Source organism: Anas platyrhynchos, chromosome 2 (assembly GCF_047663525.1).
Source record: "Anas platyrhynchos isolate ZD024472 breed Pekin duck chromosome 2, IASCAAS_PekinDuck_T2T, whole genome shotgun sequence".
NCBI classification, from domain to species: Eukaryota; Metazoa; Chordata; class Aves; order Anseriformes; family Anatidae; genus Anas; species Anas platyrhynchos.
In genome coordinates, this window is record NC_092588.1 from 4,707,217 (window position 1) to 4,726,285 (window position 19,069).

General features: G+C 42.3%; 1 protein-coding gene across 4 annotated transcripts in view; it reads left to right on the plus strand.

The window, feature by feature from the left end:
• Positions 1 to 19,069, plus strand: part of TRAPPC9 (trafficking protein particle complex subunit 9) — a 460,345-nt gene that overhangs the window by 404,366 nt on the left and 36,910 nt on the right. The gene's annotated exons all lie outside the window — the stretch shown is intronic.

Genomic DNA, 19,069 nt, shown 5'->3' on the forward strand with positions numbered 1-19,069 from the left:
GGAAAAAAGTGTTTGCAGCAAAGGATTTGTTTAATGCAAGATTTGTAGCTGATGAAGCCAGATCATCCTAGGGCTAACGAAGGCTGAGGCCCCTGGTCAGGCAGTGATGTGTGGTTTCTTTTGGCACAATTATTTTTGCTCGTTTGGTTCCACACGCAGGGAATGGAAGCGAGCGCCAAAGAGACGGTTAGGACAAGCTGTTTGTATCTGGCTTTAAATAGGAAACAGTTTCTCCATCCTTGATTTCTTTCTCACTTTATTTGAGCTATATTAAGTGAATGCTATGCACAAGCTATTTTCAGAAAGTGGTAATTATATTAAATTTTCTTCTTCCGGTATTCTTTCATTTTCTAATGTATTCAAATGCTGGTAAGATATTGTCCAGACAAGATGATGATAAAATCTGATCATCTGTTACTGTTTAGTAATGAAGGCAAAATTGGAAGATTGTGTAGCAACTTTAAAAAGCGTACTTTGACAGTTTTTATTTTATTGAAGTTGTTCTAGTCTATTATTTAACAAACCATCTCTTTATTGCTTAAAGAAGTGATTGCAATATTTCACAAGGAGCTCATTTTTCTTCAATTTCTATTCACTTGTGCAGCCTTCTTCTGATAGCTTTGTGCTCTGCTTCTCATGCTAATTCCTTTTACAGCAGCTGCTAGAGCATCTTAATGATATTTGGCATTTCAGCCCCCTTCACTGCCTGCCACACACAGTGCAGCAGCACAACCTGGTCGAGCATATGTGTAACCTCTTCAGCACAGGCTGGTGGTAAATCTGGCCACTCAGCTCCTGAGCCTGCAAAACTTTTCTCTAATATACTTCATTTATACGCACACCCCTTTTGAAGTCACGGTGTGTAGTGCAAACATGACAACATCTTTTTAAGACCAAATTGGTATTGGTCCAGTGATGGCCAAAGCAAAATGTTTGTAGCAGAGGAAGGACGAATAATGCAACTAGAGTTTAATGGTGGTAGACCACTGGTCCAGCTGTTTGACCAAAGGTGACAGTCAGTTTGCTCTCTGGTGTTTTTTTAAACCATTTTGTGATTCCGTGAAATGTTGGAATTTTACAGTTGCTAATTTAGGGTGTAACAACTAGTATTTGCTACACAAGCTGTCAAAGGAACTTGTATGTAGGCTAGAAATGGAAGATAAGGAGTTATCCTTTCTTAGTACGTCCTGTTATTGTCTGTGGAGGGCATCCCTTATGAAAGGATGCTCCTCTTTATATCCCCCTCTATTCCCCTAGGAAAATCAGTCCTGAGCAGAGGCTGGCAGTCAGTAGTTGTAGACAAGGAAAGCTGAGCTGTATTTCCTCAATCACCTTGTTTATTCTCAAGCTGGCTTGAAGACTTTGCCACCAAAGAGCCATTTTACACTCAGTGCCCCATTCACACGTCTGAAAGACAAACCCAGTGCACGGGGCATTTGTCTGCCTACTTTCTGCTCTGATGTTGCTCTATGCTTCTCTTAGCTGTCATTTCTGCGATTCTGGCTTTACACAAACTAAAAATGAATGAATTTTCTGTTACATACTGTGGTCTGCGTGATCCATAGGTTGGTGTATCATTGGATTATATTTGTTCTCACAGCCGCAAGCCTTCCGATATTGCTTTTCACTATAGCTCTATATTAGGTTTCCCATTACCAATACTATTATTATTTTTAATATTGGTGCTGATGCTGTGTTTGTCAGGTGGTCTCTGCGCAAGACGTTTTTCCCAATACTTTCCTGTACCTTACAATTTCCACGTCATCACCACACATTTGGAGCCTGATTTTAATTGTGCCAGATTTTAATGCCCAGTGCTTTACTTCAGGTAGACAGCAATATGTTTAAGCTTTAATGTGTTCAAAACTGTGTGACAGAGGTGAGTTTTCCCTGCCCTATCTTGCAGGTGACTTTGGGAGGGGGAAATCATGCTCCAAGTCCTCGTCACCTCTTCCAGACCTGCTGCTCAATGTGTGGGGGTCCATTTCCAAGCAGAGCCTAGCAATACATGCACTATTATGATGTTACCACAATGCTCACCAGCATTTCTTGTGGATGGTGAAAGGCACTTTTAATAAAAAAATATTTTTTTTTCCACGTGCTTTTTTTAGGGTTGCCACTGGGATAATCACTGTAGCGGAACCGGAAAGGTGTTGTGCTGCAGTTATTTTCATATTTATGGGCTGCTCTCTTTGGCTATTATTTTACTTTTACTGGGTCCACTATTGTATTTCCCAATTGGAGCTAAACACTCCTGAGCCCTGGGGATTTTTGCAATTATTGCTACTGACAGAGCAAACAGGAGCAAGGAATCTGAGCCGTTGCTATAGAGGCTGTATATAACACAATACCCGGGGAGCACTGGGCATAATAACCATAACATGAAAAATGAGCTATTGATTCTCTGCCCACTTCGAGGGAATGAAAAATTTCCTCCCAGTCTGTGAGGCAATGCGCTGACAGCATCCCCCTCCTAAGTGCTTGTCCGCCGAGGTCTGTCTCCGTCCTCTGGTCACCATTTAGTTTAGGCTAATGAAAATGCATGTGCATTTGAGGAGAAAACTTGCCATATGCTTATTTTGCAGTTGTACAGCGTTACCCGTGCAAAGGTTTCGTGGCACTTTGAAGGCATGCAAGGCTCTGTCTCGACTTCGTTGGGTACCGGTCCTGCTGTACGTCTCGGGGAGGAGCGAGGGCTGAATCACAGAAAGCGTCAAGAGGCAATTCTGGCATCCTTACTCATTCAGAGCATTGCTTCAATCTCTGCACAGTCCCACTGTGCATAAACGTATTAGTTGATGTGAGCAAAGATGTCACGGGTTTAGCGATCGTAGCGTAATCACACAGGAAATCTTCGGCAAAGAGTAGCCCCCGAGCCTGTGTCATAAAGAGAGACAACAGCAGAAGTGATCTCTCCCCTCCTCACGAGCTGAAATTCAGCTGTTTCCTTTGGAGTGATAAACTATTTACTCAGGCTTGAAGTGTTGCTTTTGTTCTCATTATTGGGATTCTCAGCAGTGCCCCGCACAGTTTTGCTCCAGAGTCTTCCACATGTGGCTTGGGGGCGATGGCCCACGGACACCTCTGCCACCAGCACTGCTAGCAGTTTTCCCTTCCTTCATATCCCCTCTCGCTGGTTTTAGGCACCAAGTATAGGGCAAAGAGCCTGCACAAGGCAGCATTAGCTCTTTGTGGGCAGCTGAAAGCCGTGTGTATATCAGTAAAACTTGGCCGCTTGCTTTGCTGGCGTTGGTGCCAGCGTTTTCTTTGGTTTGCTCCATGCAGATTTGGGACCTTGTGTTTCATTTGGAATTTTGCTCGGGACCGAACCCAAGTTCGGGAGACAACGCTGCCAAGTTTTCTCCGGTTTTGTGTCAAGAGCAACTTTGGATTAAAGCTGGCACCGAACCAGGCACGTGATCTAACTCCCATACTGTCTCGTACATTGAGGAAAGCTTGCCTCGTCTAGCCAAAATGGAGTCAGACAGAGGGTGTTATATATTCCTGGTATAAAACTAAAGTAGCTGCTCTGGATGTTTTTACCCTCCCTTCTACTCCTGTTCAGCAAACATCTCACAGAAAAGCATTTGTGGAACAAACCTTCAATGCGAAGGTTGTGTATGGCTTTTTCTTTCTCTCTTTCCATTTCTGAAGTAGCATGTTGAAGGATGACTCTGCCCTTTTCGAGTGCGTGGTTGAAGGAAATGAACACAAGAGAAGTAGATGAAGCCCAGTGGTTGAATGCCAGGTGTCTGGAGCTGCTACATCCCTGTAGACTTGGGGACAGGTTCCCAAAAGATGCCTTTGATCCCCTCTTTTGAAAGCTTGAAGCACTCTGCTGGGCGCTGTGCTGTAGGCTGTCACCTGAGGGTAATATATAAGAAGCCACTGGAAGTGTTTGATGTGTCAGCATTTCTGTTAGTACAAATTATTAACAAGAAGATTGATTTTTGGACTGAATTCCTTTTTCCCTCTCAGGGAGAGAGATGATCTCACTAAAGGTATCTTGCTCTTTATTTAGGTATTTCAGCACTATTTGTCACATACCAAAAGAGGCATCGCTAAAGAGGTTTGGGATGGCATTTTTAAACGTGTCATCAGTGAAATTGGTAGTGTGAGACTCACAAACATGAGCAGTGGGTCTATGTAACCCCACAAATGCTAAGGAGGAATGGGTACATGGCCAATCTGTATCTGCAAACACTTTGTGCCCTGCTGTTACCTCCCCAAAATGATGTATCTCTACAGCAACTCATGCCAAAGCATCCGTGTGCCACCACGCTGTACATCTGTGCCCGGAAGCTGGATCTCCAAAACTGGAGAGCCCCTTCCATGGTCTTCTGTTGAGCATTGCACAGAGAGGAGACCTCAGGCATGGGCTGTTAGGTTTTATGGTCCCGGCAGTAGTGCCTGCAGCTCATGCAAAATATCCGTGCTGTTGGCAGGAATGAATTTGCCAAAATCAGGACGACCGAGACAGATGTTGCAGGGTGTATTTTTGTTTTGGATGGAGATCCGACTCCCACATCTAACCAGCAAGTTTTATTTTTAGCATTTGGATGCGGAGTGATGAACAGGCAAGAAAAAAAATAACAACCTCAAGCTCCACTTTCAAATGTATAGAGATACCACAATATTTCTTGGAGTTTCTGCCCTCTCTTGTCCTGTCGGTGCATGTCCCTGAGCTCGGTGTTGAAACCTTTTGCTTTCCCTCTTGGGCTGCTCAAACCACACCTGGGCGATGCTGATCAGCGAGGAGAACTGCGGTGTGTGACCTACCCACTTCACAAACCAGGTTCCCAGAGTTTTCAGGGTCCTCAGGCACACTCCTCAGGCTATTTTTAGTCTGATTTCTCTGTTAGGATCCCGGAATTCTGTGCTCGCTTCATCTGGAGTACGACAAAAGTCTTTTGATTAATTTCAGAGGCAAAGCTCCTTGGAATAAAATTTGGATTAATAATGGAAATGCATTAAAAATTTATACGAGAAACAGGAATTTATGTCTCTCTGGGAACTTAAATTTAAATACAGTCTACCTGAAACAGACATTCAGAATGTAATAAACACGAGATTCACGTTGAATGTACGTGCCCTGTTGAGTTTTCCAATCCCATCCTGCCTAAAAATGTTCCTATGTAGTAGTCGGTTACCACACTTCTCGCTCACAGCCTTTTTATATTTTCTGACATAAATAAACCCACTCCCTGCAGGTTTTTCATTGGTAAGGTGGAAGCCCCTGTATCTTTCTTCCTACCATCGTCTGACCTTCTTTTTTTTTTTGGACCAGTTGGCCTGTGCTGAGTCTTGAAGTTCGGGCCCAAACCACACCTGCTGTTGGTGCTGAATGTTGCTCAATGCAATGGAGCAATTTTATGTTGCAAGATCCAAATCATCAGTAGTTTCTTCTAGCTTGAATTATTTTCCTTTACTTTCTAATATTTTTTTTTTCATGAAATTTTATTGTCAGTGAAAATAGGGGCTGGACGTTCAGACTGACCCTCATGGGAGATGTCTTTGAAATACTCTTTGGGGGTTGGACCTGATGATCTCTGGAGGTCCCTTCCAACCCCTACAACTGTGTGACTCTGTGATTTTTGGCAAAAGATACCAGGTTATCAATGATCAACCTCTCTGAATACAGATTTCCAATGATCTTTGAATCACATCCGCCACAGACAGTTTTAGGCCTCAAATGGAAAGGTAGAGAATGAGTTGGTATGGAAAAGGCTGTCACTGCTGTTCTTCTATCCCAGCTGGAACCAGGAAACTCTGGGATTATCAGTAAGTATCTTCTGGTTCAACCCTATTTTGTAGCCAGCCTTTGGGCTCAGAGCAATAATTTAAGAGAAGCTGACCCACAAAAATTGTGTGTCTGTGACAATATCAAAACCCTGGGGTAGTATATATTTTAAAGCTGGGTGTAAGAAAGTGAAAACAGATGATGTGATTTCATTCTGGGGTATAAACACAGCCAAATCAAGAGCTTGAGAGCATCAGAGCCGGCTCAGTGGCTCGGCATTGCAAAGGGGAAATTGTGTTCTGGATCAATATATATATATATATATATTTATTTATTTTTTAATTTTTTTTTTTTTTTAAAAAAAAAGGGGGTTGTGTGGGCCAAATGCACTAATTCACCACTGGGAAGGCACAGCATTTTTTGAATTTCATTGTGCCTATGCAAGTTGAAATGGAAACTATCATTTTAATGTCAAGCAGTACCTTTTTTGTTGCACTGCAAGATCTAGTTTCTGCATGCTTTTCCAGTAAGTGCTGGACTTAAATCAGATTTGAATCTTACATATCAATCTTGTTCCTTCTTCCAACTATCTTTCATTCCAGTTTGCTTCTTGCCTTTTATATCACTCCTAAAATCTATTTAGTTTTTGTGCTCTGCTTAATATACTCTCCCAATATTTAATTTGTTGGAGGTTAACAGCATTCTGATTGAAACTTCCATCAGCTCAGAAATAGTATCAAAGGAGAAAATGATAGACGAGGGAAATCTAAGGTATTTTTAAATCTAAAAGGCTAATTTAGACTAAATGCAAAATGGATGTGAACAACTGCCCTAGTATTTTCACAATAGCCAACCAGACACCATTGGAAGAACAAGTACTAATATCTTCATTTCTTTTTGTGTGACAACATTGGCAGGTACTGATATAGGAGGCAAACTAACTCATTTGAACTAAATTGGGTAGTTCAAACTGAACAAAAGACATTCAGCTGCAGTTTCATAATACATGGTACAGAGACCCTGGGATCCTGAACAGCAGTGTGTGAAATTGCCTCGGAACCGCATGTGTTTGTCAAATTATTATTTTTTTTCCTACAAATACCACCCACTTTTGAGTTTGTTTTCACTGAGATTTTCTGTCCGAGTTTTCTCTCACTTCCAGTATGCAGACTGGAGTGATTGCATCTAAAATTTGGCAGCGCAGGACTGGGAATAAGGAGTGCAGTGCTGTCTGCACTGAGCAACCACTCAAAAAAGCTCATTTGACATATAAATATATATAAAAAGTCACAGCTAAAAGCTTTGAATATTTGCCCAGAGATAAATTTGTGGGTTTGCCATTGCCATGGCGGTAAGAAATTTGGTCTCCTTGAAAACCCTGGAGATTAAATTCCTCTATAGATGTGATCGTCGTCACAGCAATGAGACTCCAAGATTTTCTATAGAAATGAGTGAGAAACCTTTGAGTACCAAGAGTGCCTTTTCTCTGATATATTTTTAGCATTGATCGTTATCTGTTAAGAACAGAAGTGAAACATCGGTAGGATATACCAACATGTTTTTTATTTTCACAAGGTATTAACTTCTTCCTTTTTATTTCTTGGAGAGAAGCTGCACGGAGCAGAAAGCCAGCTGGGATTTCTATACCTTATGAATACATTGTGTATGTAGCTAAAGGTTCTTGCACTGCTCAGCTAAAATCCTCTCCGAGGACCAGTCCTTACACCACCGACTATGTTGTAGTCACTTGTCAGCTTCTCTCTGATTTTTCCCCCATAATATACCCACCCCCAGCTCCACATCCTCCTCAAAATGCTCATCCTTTTGCTGAGAGCCCAGCCTGTCACCCAGTTTGGTCCCTGGATGGGCAGGCACGGTGAATGAGAGGCCTGATTCAGCCCTGTTAATTCATTGACTACACGGGTGTGAAGAAGTTGCACAAGTACATCAGGACCCAAGCCTCTATGAAAGCCATCCCTCCCTCAGTAATTGGAGGATTCAGCCACTGTATGCAATTAGTCGATTCCATCAATAGGTATCTGAGGTCATTTAGTACCAGGAAAATTCACTACATATGAACTTCTTGAAAGTTCAGTCCCTTTCTCATCTCAGGGTTTGATCCTAGCCTCTTTCTTAAAGAAAATTTAATTGGTTCGTACAAGTCACACTGAGGACGTTGAGCATTAATTGTCTTTGTCCATGAGCTTTTTTGATCTGCAAAATGCCTTTGCAAGAAACATCACAAGAAGCACACACACACACACACGAAAAAAAAGGCTCGAAGAAATCAAAAGAAGAAAAAAAAAAAAAGAGCCCACTATGTGGTCTTTGAGATTGTCTTTTGTGGCGTGATTTATGGGTCTCTCAGTTTTGTTTCAGGCCCCAGCTCAGAGACAGCAGCTTACAGAACAACCAAGTGGGCTGGCTTGACAGAGATGCATGTTGGACCTGTAATATGGAGAAAGCTGAAAGGAGAGGTGGCTGAGAGTTTAGGGAAATAGGACAGCCTTTTCACTCTCTTTCTCTTTTTCTTCTTCTTCTTTTATTATTATTTTTTTAAGGCGTGAATGTATAACATCAGGTACTTGCTAAACTACTCACTTTCCATAGGTCCTTTGAGTGACAAAGGTTAGATCTGCTTGTCCTCATTATTTTTCCTGCGTTGCTGACTACTTATACAGAAGTTTAACTTTATGTCATTGATTTATTTTAATGACCAATGGACCATAAATCAGCAGCAAGATAAACAACTTCCAGTAGTATCTCCATGAATTGGTATTTATCTTTACAGTGGATGTGAAACAAGATGAATTACAGAAACGCCACCTACGCTTGCAACACCTACATGTTTCCCAACTGTTTTTATGCCCGTGCTATCTGAAAGTGGATTTGGCATTACAAATGTGCCTTCAAAATATTGATAACAATAGAAAGGCATCCCACTGAATCGCTGCAAAGTTGTGACTGTAGGAGTTAGTGCATAATTATCTCTCTTGTGTACTATAGGTGATATTTGTCTCCCTTAACTTGAGTTGCCTCAAAGTCCTGGCTGTGTCCGCCATCAGCAGGGATGAGTAGTCCCAGTACAATTCTCCCTGCCCTACACGACCTGTCCAAGACAGGAGGATCTTGTTCACCTTTGGAGGTTTATTTTTCTCCATGAGCTTAGAGAGGATCTTGCTTTCATATCTCTGGTTTGAGGAGGTGAATCCTTGTTGATGGGAATCGCTGTGTTAATGCCGTGTGATGCCTCGTGTAGGGGACACTGTAACAGTACTTGTTCTGTGGGGCAGGTATGAGGAAGAAGTATATTGTACCCGATTAAAGAACTCTTCCGTGTAGAAATGCAGATACAGGTTCAATAGAAATTAAGGACAGATCATTGACTCTTTTTGTCACAGGCCATTAACTGCCATTCAACTACACCATTACCAGCCCAGAGACATTAGGGACGTACGTTTCAGTCTTCTAAAAATTCAGTTGTGGGTTTCAGGCAGGAAAAGAAGCGAGAAAAATCCTACTGCCCTTGGCCCACGTTGAATCACTGCGTACATGTGGTTCCATCAGAAGACCCTGTAGGTGCTCCATGCCCTGCCTTGCAGAGAAAGCCAAAAAATCCCAATGGATGGCTCATTCAGTCTCTGCTCCAGCATCGCTGTATTTTAAAAATAGCAATAGCTGTCTCACGCGGTGCCCTCCTGCCCCTCTGCCTCGTGTTTGCTGTTCAAATGCAGAGCTTGTTGTTGCCTTCCAAGCTGCTCTCTGCGACGCCCCTTCGAGGAGAATCTGCGGTTGTTCTGTGTCTCCCGCGTCCTTCTTGGTATTCCTAGCATGCCTTGTATGGGATGAATAAGTCGGGGAGGCAATTCAACTGGAGTTGTTTGAAGCAACGGATGATTATGATTTTCCACAGCGAATGTAAGTCTTGGCATTGTCAGACAATAACTCATCCTGGGTTCTTCTGATAAATTGGCTCGATCATGGCTGATGAGCACTGTATAGCCACAGTGGCTGTGGCAGCGAATCTTTCAGAATCATTGCAAATGTGTTCAGCTCTGAATAAAGCGACAGAGGCTTTTTTTTTTTTTTTTCAGGGAAACCTTTGTGACTGATGCCACAGACTGGTTTGGCATGACTGAAAACCCACTCTGTCCATTTTCATTCAATATCTGCTATTCAGCCTCACAATGTCCCTTTAATGAAACCATTTAGGAAAATGATTCTATTTTGTGGTAATACTGGCAGGCCGGGGAAGTTCATGCTTGTTAAGCAAACTGGCTCATACACTGACCAAATCACTGCTGCACTCCTCGCTTTGAGGAGGCATTTACCGCTAAGTGTTTGTTAGCACAGAGAGAGCCCGAGCTGTTTCTCAACCTTTGCAAATCTAATACAGAGAAGTCTTATCCTGGAATATCTTTTTAGCAGGTGAACTCAGGAGCTATTAGGAGGCCAGGGTATTGTTAGCAGAGAGGAGAAAATAAAATACACGCTGAAAAGAGAACATAAGATTAAAGATAATAGTTTTGCTGTAGGGGCCCCTTTAGGCAATCAGGAGAAATAGAATAAGGTTTGTAATATTCCTCTCTTTCTCTCATAGCCTAGAGAAGTCTTCGTGTGCAAAATATTTTTAATCTCGTTTTCTATTTCAAGACTCTGTTTCACGAAGTCATTTTTATACATCCCAGCATAAACACTGCAGCAGATTTAAGAGGGATTTTGTGTCTGTCAAAATTAAGTGCATCAGTCTGTGTGCGAGGCTGGGAAATGTTAGGAGGCAATCACAGTGAAAAACAAACATACAAAAAAGGCAAACATCAAGTATGGAATAGTTTTATGTTTCAGATAAGTGACTTTATTCCCAAGGCTGACTAATGACGGAGGAAAGAGAGGTTATTCAGTGGTTATCACAGCCGATGGATGATTGGGGCTTTGGGGTTCTTTTGCTTTGCTGACTCATTTTCTGGCCTTTAATGAGTCAAACTCTGTGTCATTCCAGCCTGTAAAAATGGGTGTAATAAGGATGTGTGTCCCAGAAGCATTCTGAGTCTTAATTGACGTTGGTAAAATATTCTGATATATTTGTTTGAGGATGCTAAAATGAAAATAGTATTGCTAGCAGCGACACCAAATCTTCTCATGTGAACATTTCTGCACAGAACCATATTCCTGTGGACTTAAATCTTTCGGATTTTCTTGCTTTCCCTTATTTTTTATGCTTCACGAATTGTGCAAAAAGCTGAGTGTTTCCACCAGTGCATTTAGCAGTGACGTTCAGTGGCACGTGAATCTAATGTTCAGGTCTCTCTCCGTTTCTCTTCCTTTCTCCAGCATGGACATTTTTGTATTGAAATTCAAGGTTCGTCCAGATTGAGCTTTCTTCTTTACAGTTGTCATAGCTTGGCTCTTGTATGCACTGCCAGGTCTTTGGGTGTGTAGGTGTGCTATGTCCCTCTCCCATGAAAGTCCCGGACAAAATTCCATTGATTTTCAGTAGGGCAGGATCAGATTCAATATTAAGAAAACTCCATTTCCTGCTAATGATCTATTTTGGTCTCCAGACAATTTGCAGCGTTGCCTTTAAAGCAGATGTCTAAATCTGATGGTCTGCTTGTTTTGTTCTCTCTAAATAACCTGGAAAAAATTACATTTATTAAGTTCAGCCCTGCAGATGCTTATCAACGCTGTTGCTACTCATTCAAAGGTGACCCTTTTATGAATAAGGATTACTTCTAAGAATAGAGGCTGGCAGGATCAAGCCCTAAAATTCTCCCAGCCATTTGTATTTCAGACCAAATTTCGTGTCAGTCAGCTGACTGCGTTTGCTTTGACTTCAGCGAAGCCTGGTAAATAGAAAGCAGACAAATGAATTAATAGTGAACTCAACTAAAACAGGAAAGGTTAAAGGGATGTTTAAAAAGGAAAAAAAAAAAAGTCTCAGGCAAGTAGAGAACATGATTTGAATGAGAGGCTGTAGCTGTCGTGTTGGAGGGCACTTGGATTACACGGTCAGGAATTCAGCAACACCAGCCCTGTTCTACGCAGTAGTCCGTAAATTTTATTAAGCAGAATATAAACAAGATCTACAAATGATTTCCTAAAAAGGATTATGTAATGCAAATTAAGAGAAGTACTAATAACGAGGGAAAGAAATTGTGAGGCAGAGGCGTGGTGATGGTACGGATTACAGGAAAGAGTCTTTGCAGCGAGGCTGAAGTGCTGAGCTTCTCTTGCAGCATCCTTGATGAGATTTTGAGAGGTTCAGAGCTGGGCAAACACAAATCATAGGAGAAAAATTGGCAGAGCTGCAGGGCCACATTCAGACTGTTTTTCTACCGAAACCTATCTTTAGCATCTGAATTTGAGAAAGTGATCAGTGATTCAGGCCACCTACAATCCAGTGCTGCCAGACCCGGCTGTCTGCACCGTCAGTGGAGGAAAGCAGCCGTGATACCTAAATTAGCTGCTGGGAGCAGATTATTCTGAATACACCCCTGAATTTAGGAGTGGAAGTAAGTTTTTGTAATGTTTAGCTAAAGATAGCTGTTGAAGCAACTGGGGACCCAATAGGACAAAAGTGTCTGTATCACTTGGCTCTGATTTCCTGATTTTATAACTGTGGAGGAATACTGAAATTCCAGTTTATTTTAAGGTAAAACTTAGGGGAGTGGGAGGAGAAAATAACATTGGTTTCTTCAGTGCCCCTTTAGGTTTTGAAAGTAGTGCAGAATGGGAAAATTTTAGGTATTCAGTGAGGAACCTTAAAATGGAAGAAGTGCAATGAATGAACAGGGCAGCACAGCAGCCTTTAGCATAAAAAAACACAAACACGTGTAATTGCAAGTAGGTTTGTGCGTAGCTGATTTGGAGGTTCCAGCAAATATATTTATCAGGAGCCACATATTCAATGTTGCTCTTTATCTTTTTAATATGGTTGCTCATTTTCAAGGTGCTTTGGCATTGTTTTGCTTTTTGGAGCCCCAATTTGGATTTAACTCATTGGCATGTTGTAAAGTTTTAGCACTAATAATAATTACAGACAGATTTTAGTTGTCCCATGTGGGTCCATTATGCTTACTTTTCCTTGTTGTTGTTGTTTTTTTTTTTTTTTTCTTCCTGATTTATTTGGTATGGTGTGCTTAGAGTTGTGTACAATAATGCCTAATGAATTTCATGGTTTAAAAAAAAAAAAAAAACACAACAAAAAGCAACTCATGCAAATGAGAGGAGGAGACACGGAATAGAGAAAAGGGGGAAAATGAGGATACTTCAACTCAGAAGTGTAGGAAAATACAAGAAAATTGTAGAAGAAAGCTTATATTACACAATCCTCTTACCTACCTCTGACAAAGATAGTATTAGCCTCCTCGTTTAAAAATAATAAGAAAAAAATGGAAGTCAGTGGGTGGCTTTTCTAATGGCTCAGTGGGTTTTGGCTGACTAATACTCTCAGTCTTCAAAAATGTGAGCAAAGCACTGGTGCTGTCTGTCAGAGAGGACCTGACATGTGCCTGGGAATTAGCCATGGTTAGGATGGCATTTGCTTAGCTTGATGTTGGGGGGCTACGTCTGAGCCCCAGGCTTGTCTTAAATGCAGAGAAAACCATCTCATTTTATTACTTTTTTTTCTTGAGTGGGGCACCTGAGGTCAAGAAAATGAATGCTGCCCATCTCTTGATCTCATGTTGCTTCAGATAGATGCAAAAGATCTGCCTGATTTTTAATGATGTAACCTAATGAGACTCCTTCTGGTTCTCTGTGCTGTAAGTGGAAGGAGTGGGGTGGATCAAAAAGCCCCGGCCACACTTGGCTCTGGGTGAGGGATTTGAGACAGTCGAGAACCTCTGGAACAAGCCCCCAGGCGCATGGTGTGTATCCGAGCCTTGATCATTGCTAGGAAATTGTGCTGAACTTCTTTTGAAACAAGGAAATATATGAACAGCACTCACAGTGCTGCTGCTCTCCCTTTCCAGGTAGAAAGAAAAAAACAATTGTGTCAAGTAGCAAAACCAAAGAAGATCAAAAGATCAAAAGAGTAAATGGACAAAAGCTCAAATTAAAAGTTTTTTTTTTCTTTTTTTTTCTTTTTTTTTTTTTCATTTTGAGTTGAAAGAGATTGCTGTCAAGAAACCCTAAGGACTTCAGGTATTTGTTTTACATGAAAGGTTTGGGAAGTTTTTGGTAAAGGGTGGTAGTAAATAAAATAAAATGCATTTTATGATAGATGGAGCAAGAGCTCAGAAGACTCACCAGGGTCCTGTTTGCCTTCTTTTCCTTGCCCTCTGAGCCAGCATCCCTGTCTGGGAGTGTAAAATGGACAGCTGATCTCCTCCAGGCAAGCCAAAACCATCTTGTTGTAGGCACTGGGTGTAACAGCTGTTACTTCAGGGTGTAGGTGCGCGTTGTGTGAGTTGGAAATGAACACTTAAATATGTGAGGTGATAAGAAAGACTTTCAGATTCTCTCGTTAACTTCCCAACATGGGCAGCTGAACTCACTGGCTGAAGATGCTGGTATTTGGGATGCTCGGTAACGTCTGCCCCTCGCTACTCTGCTAACTTGGATTTCAGTGTTGGCGTCTTGGAGAGCCTGACATCGTAACTGGCTTTCTCAGCTCAGTCAATGCATTAGGAGAAATACCACTCAGAGGTCATAACGCACTGTTCCATCTGCTCTGTCCTGGCCTATATCCTCAGCTGGATTTGCAAATCAGGTCATGGACAGAAACGTTACGTGGGAGCCAGAGCGCAGGAATTACAGTACCAGGGCAGAGCACTTGTCTGCCTCGTCTGGGATTAACGCTGGCAGAGTTGGCACCGTGTGCCTCGGGAAAAGGAGCGTGCTGGAAAAATCAGCCCCTACGTGAGTTGTTGGGAAGATGGATGGTGGTTTTATGCCTTCCTATCTCTGGGTTAAGGACATCCTGAAAAGGACAGGAATTCCTGCGTGCACAGGGCTATGATGATCTTCCCTGGGGCATAACTTTGTGAGAGCGAAACCAGAAATACTTCTTACTCTTTTTACTCTGCTTTCCCATTTTTAAAAAAGTGTGTGATCACTCCTCCGTGGAAAGAGAAAAAGAGAGAGTGTGTTTGCATCTCTGACTTTGTGTCTGTCTTTTCTCCCTGCATTTCCCTCAATTCTTTTGAATTTACTCACCAATATTTTATGCAATTTGATAAAGAGCTTTGTGAATTCCTGTGAATTCGTTAAAATACAGCAGAAAGGAAAGATCACAGAATCATCCTGAGTTGGAAGGGATCCAGAAGGATCATTGATTCCAACTCCTGGGTCCCCAAAAATCAGACCGTGTGTCTGAGAGCATTATACAAACACTTCTTGAACTTTTTAAAGATACTTTAAATAAGGGAAAGGCACTAAAAAGCAGACTGCAGTCTGGGCACAGGCTTTTTCAGGCACCATCAAATCCATATCACAGAAGCTGGAAATGGCCCTGGGCAGGAGCTGCTGGATGCCTCCTGCTGAAGGGACCAAACTACATCAGGGCAGCTTTGCTTTGGTCTTAAATTTTTAAAAGAATAAATAAAAAATTGAGACTTTGCTGAGTCTCAAATGCCTCTAAGGATGGAAGATGTATTTCAACAACCTGAAATACCTTAACAACCACCCTGGACGACCATATCCACTGTGTTACTACTCTGCAAGTGAAGAATCTTTTCCTAATGTCCTGTCTGAACTTGGGGCCACCTACCCTTTTCAAGATTGAGAAGTGTTTGGCTCCATCATCTTTACAACTCCCGTTCAGATAGAGGTAGACTGAGACTAGGTTCCCCCCTAGTCTGCTCTTTACAAAATCAAACAAGCTGATGTAGAATTACTTTTCATTTTATAAATAAGATGAACTGATGGGAATTAGATGTTTCTGCACTTCCTACAGAAATGTATAAATGCAGCCCTGCAATGTATTGATCTCTGCTTCTTCCTATAGTCTTTGAAGAATAACAGCTATTGCTGCAAGAACACTTATGAGTGTTTTCTCTCTAAACAAATGATAAAGTATCTTATGTTATGTCAACATTAAAGAACTGCAATCAATTGTCTGTCTGCCAGCATTATGTATTTCATGAAAAGTTCAGACACTCCTCTCTCGTGTGGTTTCAAATCAGTACCTCATTTACAGAATTAATGTAATGCCTCATTGGTCTACCCTAGTGCTCCCTTAATGTTTTCTAGTTTGCACTTAATACCTGGGTTTTAAATAAGTTCAAAATTACAAACATTGTTTTGCTATTTCCCCCCTTTGCCTTTCAAAAAAAATCACTAAAACATTTCCATTTCATTTTTCCATAAGGAACTGTAATGGCTGTCAGTAACACAAGAAAACCAAGGCATCAAGAAAACAGAATCATGTAAAAGGAATTCAGAGATTTGCAGTATTTACCAGTAAATGTCAATGTACATCATTTCAGCCAGTGAGAGGCTAGGATTTAGCATCTCATTGTATTGAGGATTTAGTATCTCATTGCAACCTAAGAAGTTCCACTTGATAGCTCGTGTATTTTTTATCCATGAAGTTGTGCTCTTCTGTGTACTTCCACAAAAAAAGAAGCTGTGAACACGAGCTGACATGGTTCACAGCATTCATCAGGCCCGTAGTAAATTGTCAAAGTGAGAGCAGCTAACAGAGGCAGCCAGCAGGCTGGCCGTTTCTGTGCTTTGCTTTGAGATCTTGGCATTTCTGGGGCTGGTGGAGGACTCCTGGCAACTCCTTGAAGAAGGCCAGGGTGCCTCCTGAAGACAGCTTCAGGAGGCCCCAGCAAGCTCTAGCAGGCCACCATTGGGAGCAACGTGGTGGTGGGTGTCTGGTGTAGATGGCCAGGTGATGAAGAAGTAAGTGAGGCCTCCTTCAGGCAGCTAGAAGAAACCAGCATGGAGAAGAGACATCTCCCCTGAGGAAAGGCTGAGAGACCCGGGTCTGTTAAGCCTTGAGAAGAGAAGACTGAGAGGGGATATTATGAATGTTTACAAATATTTTCAGTGTGGGAGACAGAGGGATTTGGCCAACCTCTTTTCAGTGGTTTGTGAGGACAGGACAAGGGGCAGTGGCCACAAAATGGAGCCCAGGCTGTTCTGCACCAACATGTGAAAGAACTTCTTCACGGTGAGGGTGACGGAGCACTGGGCCAGGCTGCCCAGGGAGGTTGTGGAGTCTCCTTCTCTGGAGATATTCAAGGCCCGTCTGGATGCCTACCTGGGCAGCCTGCTCTGAGGAACCTGCTTTGGCAGGGGGGTTGGACCCGATGATCTCTTGAGGTCCCTCCCAACCCCTTCAATTCTGTGATTCTGTGATCTCAGGAGGACTTTATCCATGGGTGCAAATATCCAAGGGGAAGTTGTGATGATAGAACTCACTTCTCAGTAGTATCCAGCAAAAGGCCAAGAGGCAATGGACACAAATTGAAATATGGGAAATGTCATTTAAACATAAGAAAGCTTTTTTTTTTTTTTTTTTTTCTTCTTCTCCTCTGAGAGTGTCTGAAGGCTGGAACAGCATCTCCACCCCTGAAGGTATTCACACCAAGCTAGATGTGGCCCCAAGACCCCTGCTTTGAGCAGGGGTTGGAGCAGGTGATCCTCAGAGGCTCTTGCCAGCCTCAGTGATTCTGCAGCCCTAAGGAACCACCTTCATTCTTCTCCTTTACGTCAGAGCAGCCTGTAGCAGTGAGAATAAGGGGCCTGATTTCTGGGTATGTGCTTGGAGTTTGCTGAAAAAGACAACAAGTGGGAATGGTTGGCAGCACAGCTTCCTCGGGGTGTATTTGCTTAGAGCAATGCAAATTTTCATGAGTGAAATAATTCACCTTGAATTGCTTAATTATCGGCAATAAAAGAAACCACAAGGCTGACCTGCAAATTACAGGGCTAAAAAACTAAGTGCAGGTTTAGACTTCAGCGAAGCTTTGTTGGAACTCTGTAGGTATTCCGAGTGTATGTTTAAGAATGTCAAATGAATAAATAACAGCTACTTGAGCCATCTACTCTCTTTAACTGCAATTAGTGGTACACTACAATCTGCTTTCTGAAAGAACTGGAAATTTTCCAGAGAAGAAATAGGCCATACGGGATTTTGGTAGAGTTGGTAGAGATGAAGTGACGTGATGTCCTTGTAGGTTGGAGGAATGAAAGCCAGAAGAGAATGACCAGGCAGATGCTGAATGGTAAACGTCAGGATTTCTGCTCAAGCTGGACAAGGGAAAAGATTTCACAGGCTCACAGTCGGAGAATAGCTGGTGTTACTCATAGCACAACACTGTGAAGAGATCTTGAACATCTCTTCTGAAAAGAGCAGCATAAAATGAATAACAAATTCGTGTCTTTCAATAGCAAATGATATTCAATATACGTCATTTGCTAAGTGCTCGATTCCAGTAATTCATACATTGTGAGTGATTAAATATCGCTAACGACAGGTAGATTTAGCACAGAGACCACTCAAGTAAAGTAGGAAAAGAAGTTGTCTGGGTAGAGCAGAAATGGTAACAAAGGGAAAGTCAGCGTGTTGCAGAGTAAACTTGGTCAACTGAGGGGAGGCATGTTTTGGACTGAAGGTGTCCTGGAAGCAGAGCCTCTTTAGATCCAGAAATTCAGCCAACCTACCTGCAGTCAGTCAGAAGCATGCTGCCTGGTAGATTAGGTGGCCAAAGACTTGGCCAGAGCAGCTGTAATAGAAAAAGTGTTTGCCAAGTGCTTCAAAGCTGCCCTACAGATAAATAAGGTCAGTTCCCTGCTGCTGTGCCAAAGGAGGAGGTCCGTTCCCATGTTCTGCCTTGGGGCTCTGGATCACCAGCAGCGGAGAAGTGATATGAAATTGTGTATTGCAGCCCTGGCGGGTGCTGTTAGCATTTGTCCAGCCTGCAACAAAGCTCTAGCTAGCACTGTCCAGCACGCCAGTCTGTGCCCTCCTCCTGCGGTGCACATAGTGCAAATTGCTGCTGTGTAAATCGTGACTCGTCTCTATAGCCTCTATCCTACCTCTTGTTTCTCCAGCATGCAAGATCTAGCTGGTGTTGAGGTAAAGATGGGCAAGGTCTCCTTCCTTGCTTATTTTTCATTCCTCCACTGCTGTGTCACTGGCAGAGGTGCATCACTTACTTTTTCCCTCTGCTCTCCATACCTGCCTCTTTGGCCCACATTTGCAAGGTAATTTCAGGGTCTTGCACCTTCTCTGCTCCTTCTCTTCACCTTGATGTCAAGATTTCATCTCCTTCTCTTTTTCTTTTTGTCAGCCTCATTTCATGAAGTCTGCTTTGCGCAGGGATGCATTTCCTTCCCTCCACTTTGTCGATTCCTAGAAAATCCATTCATATT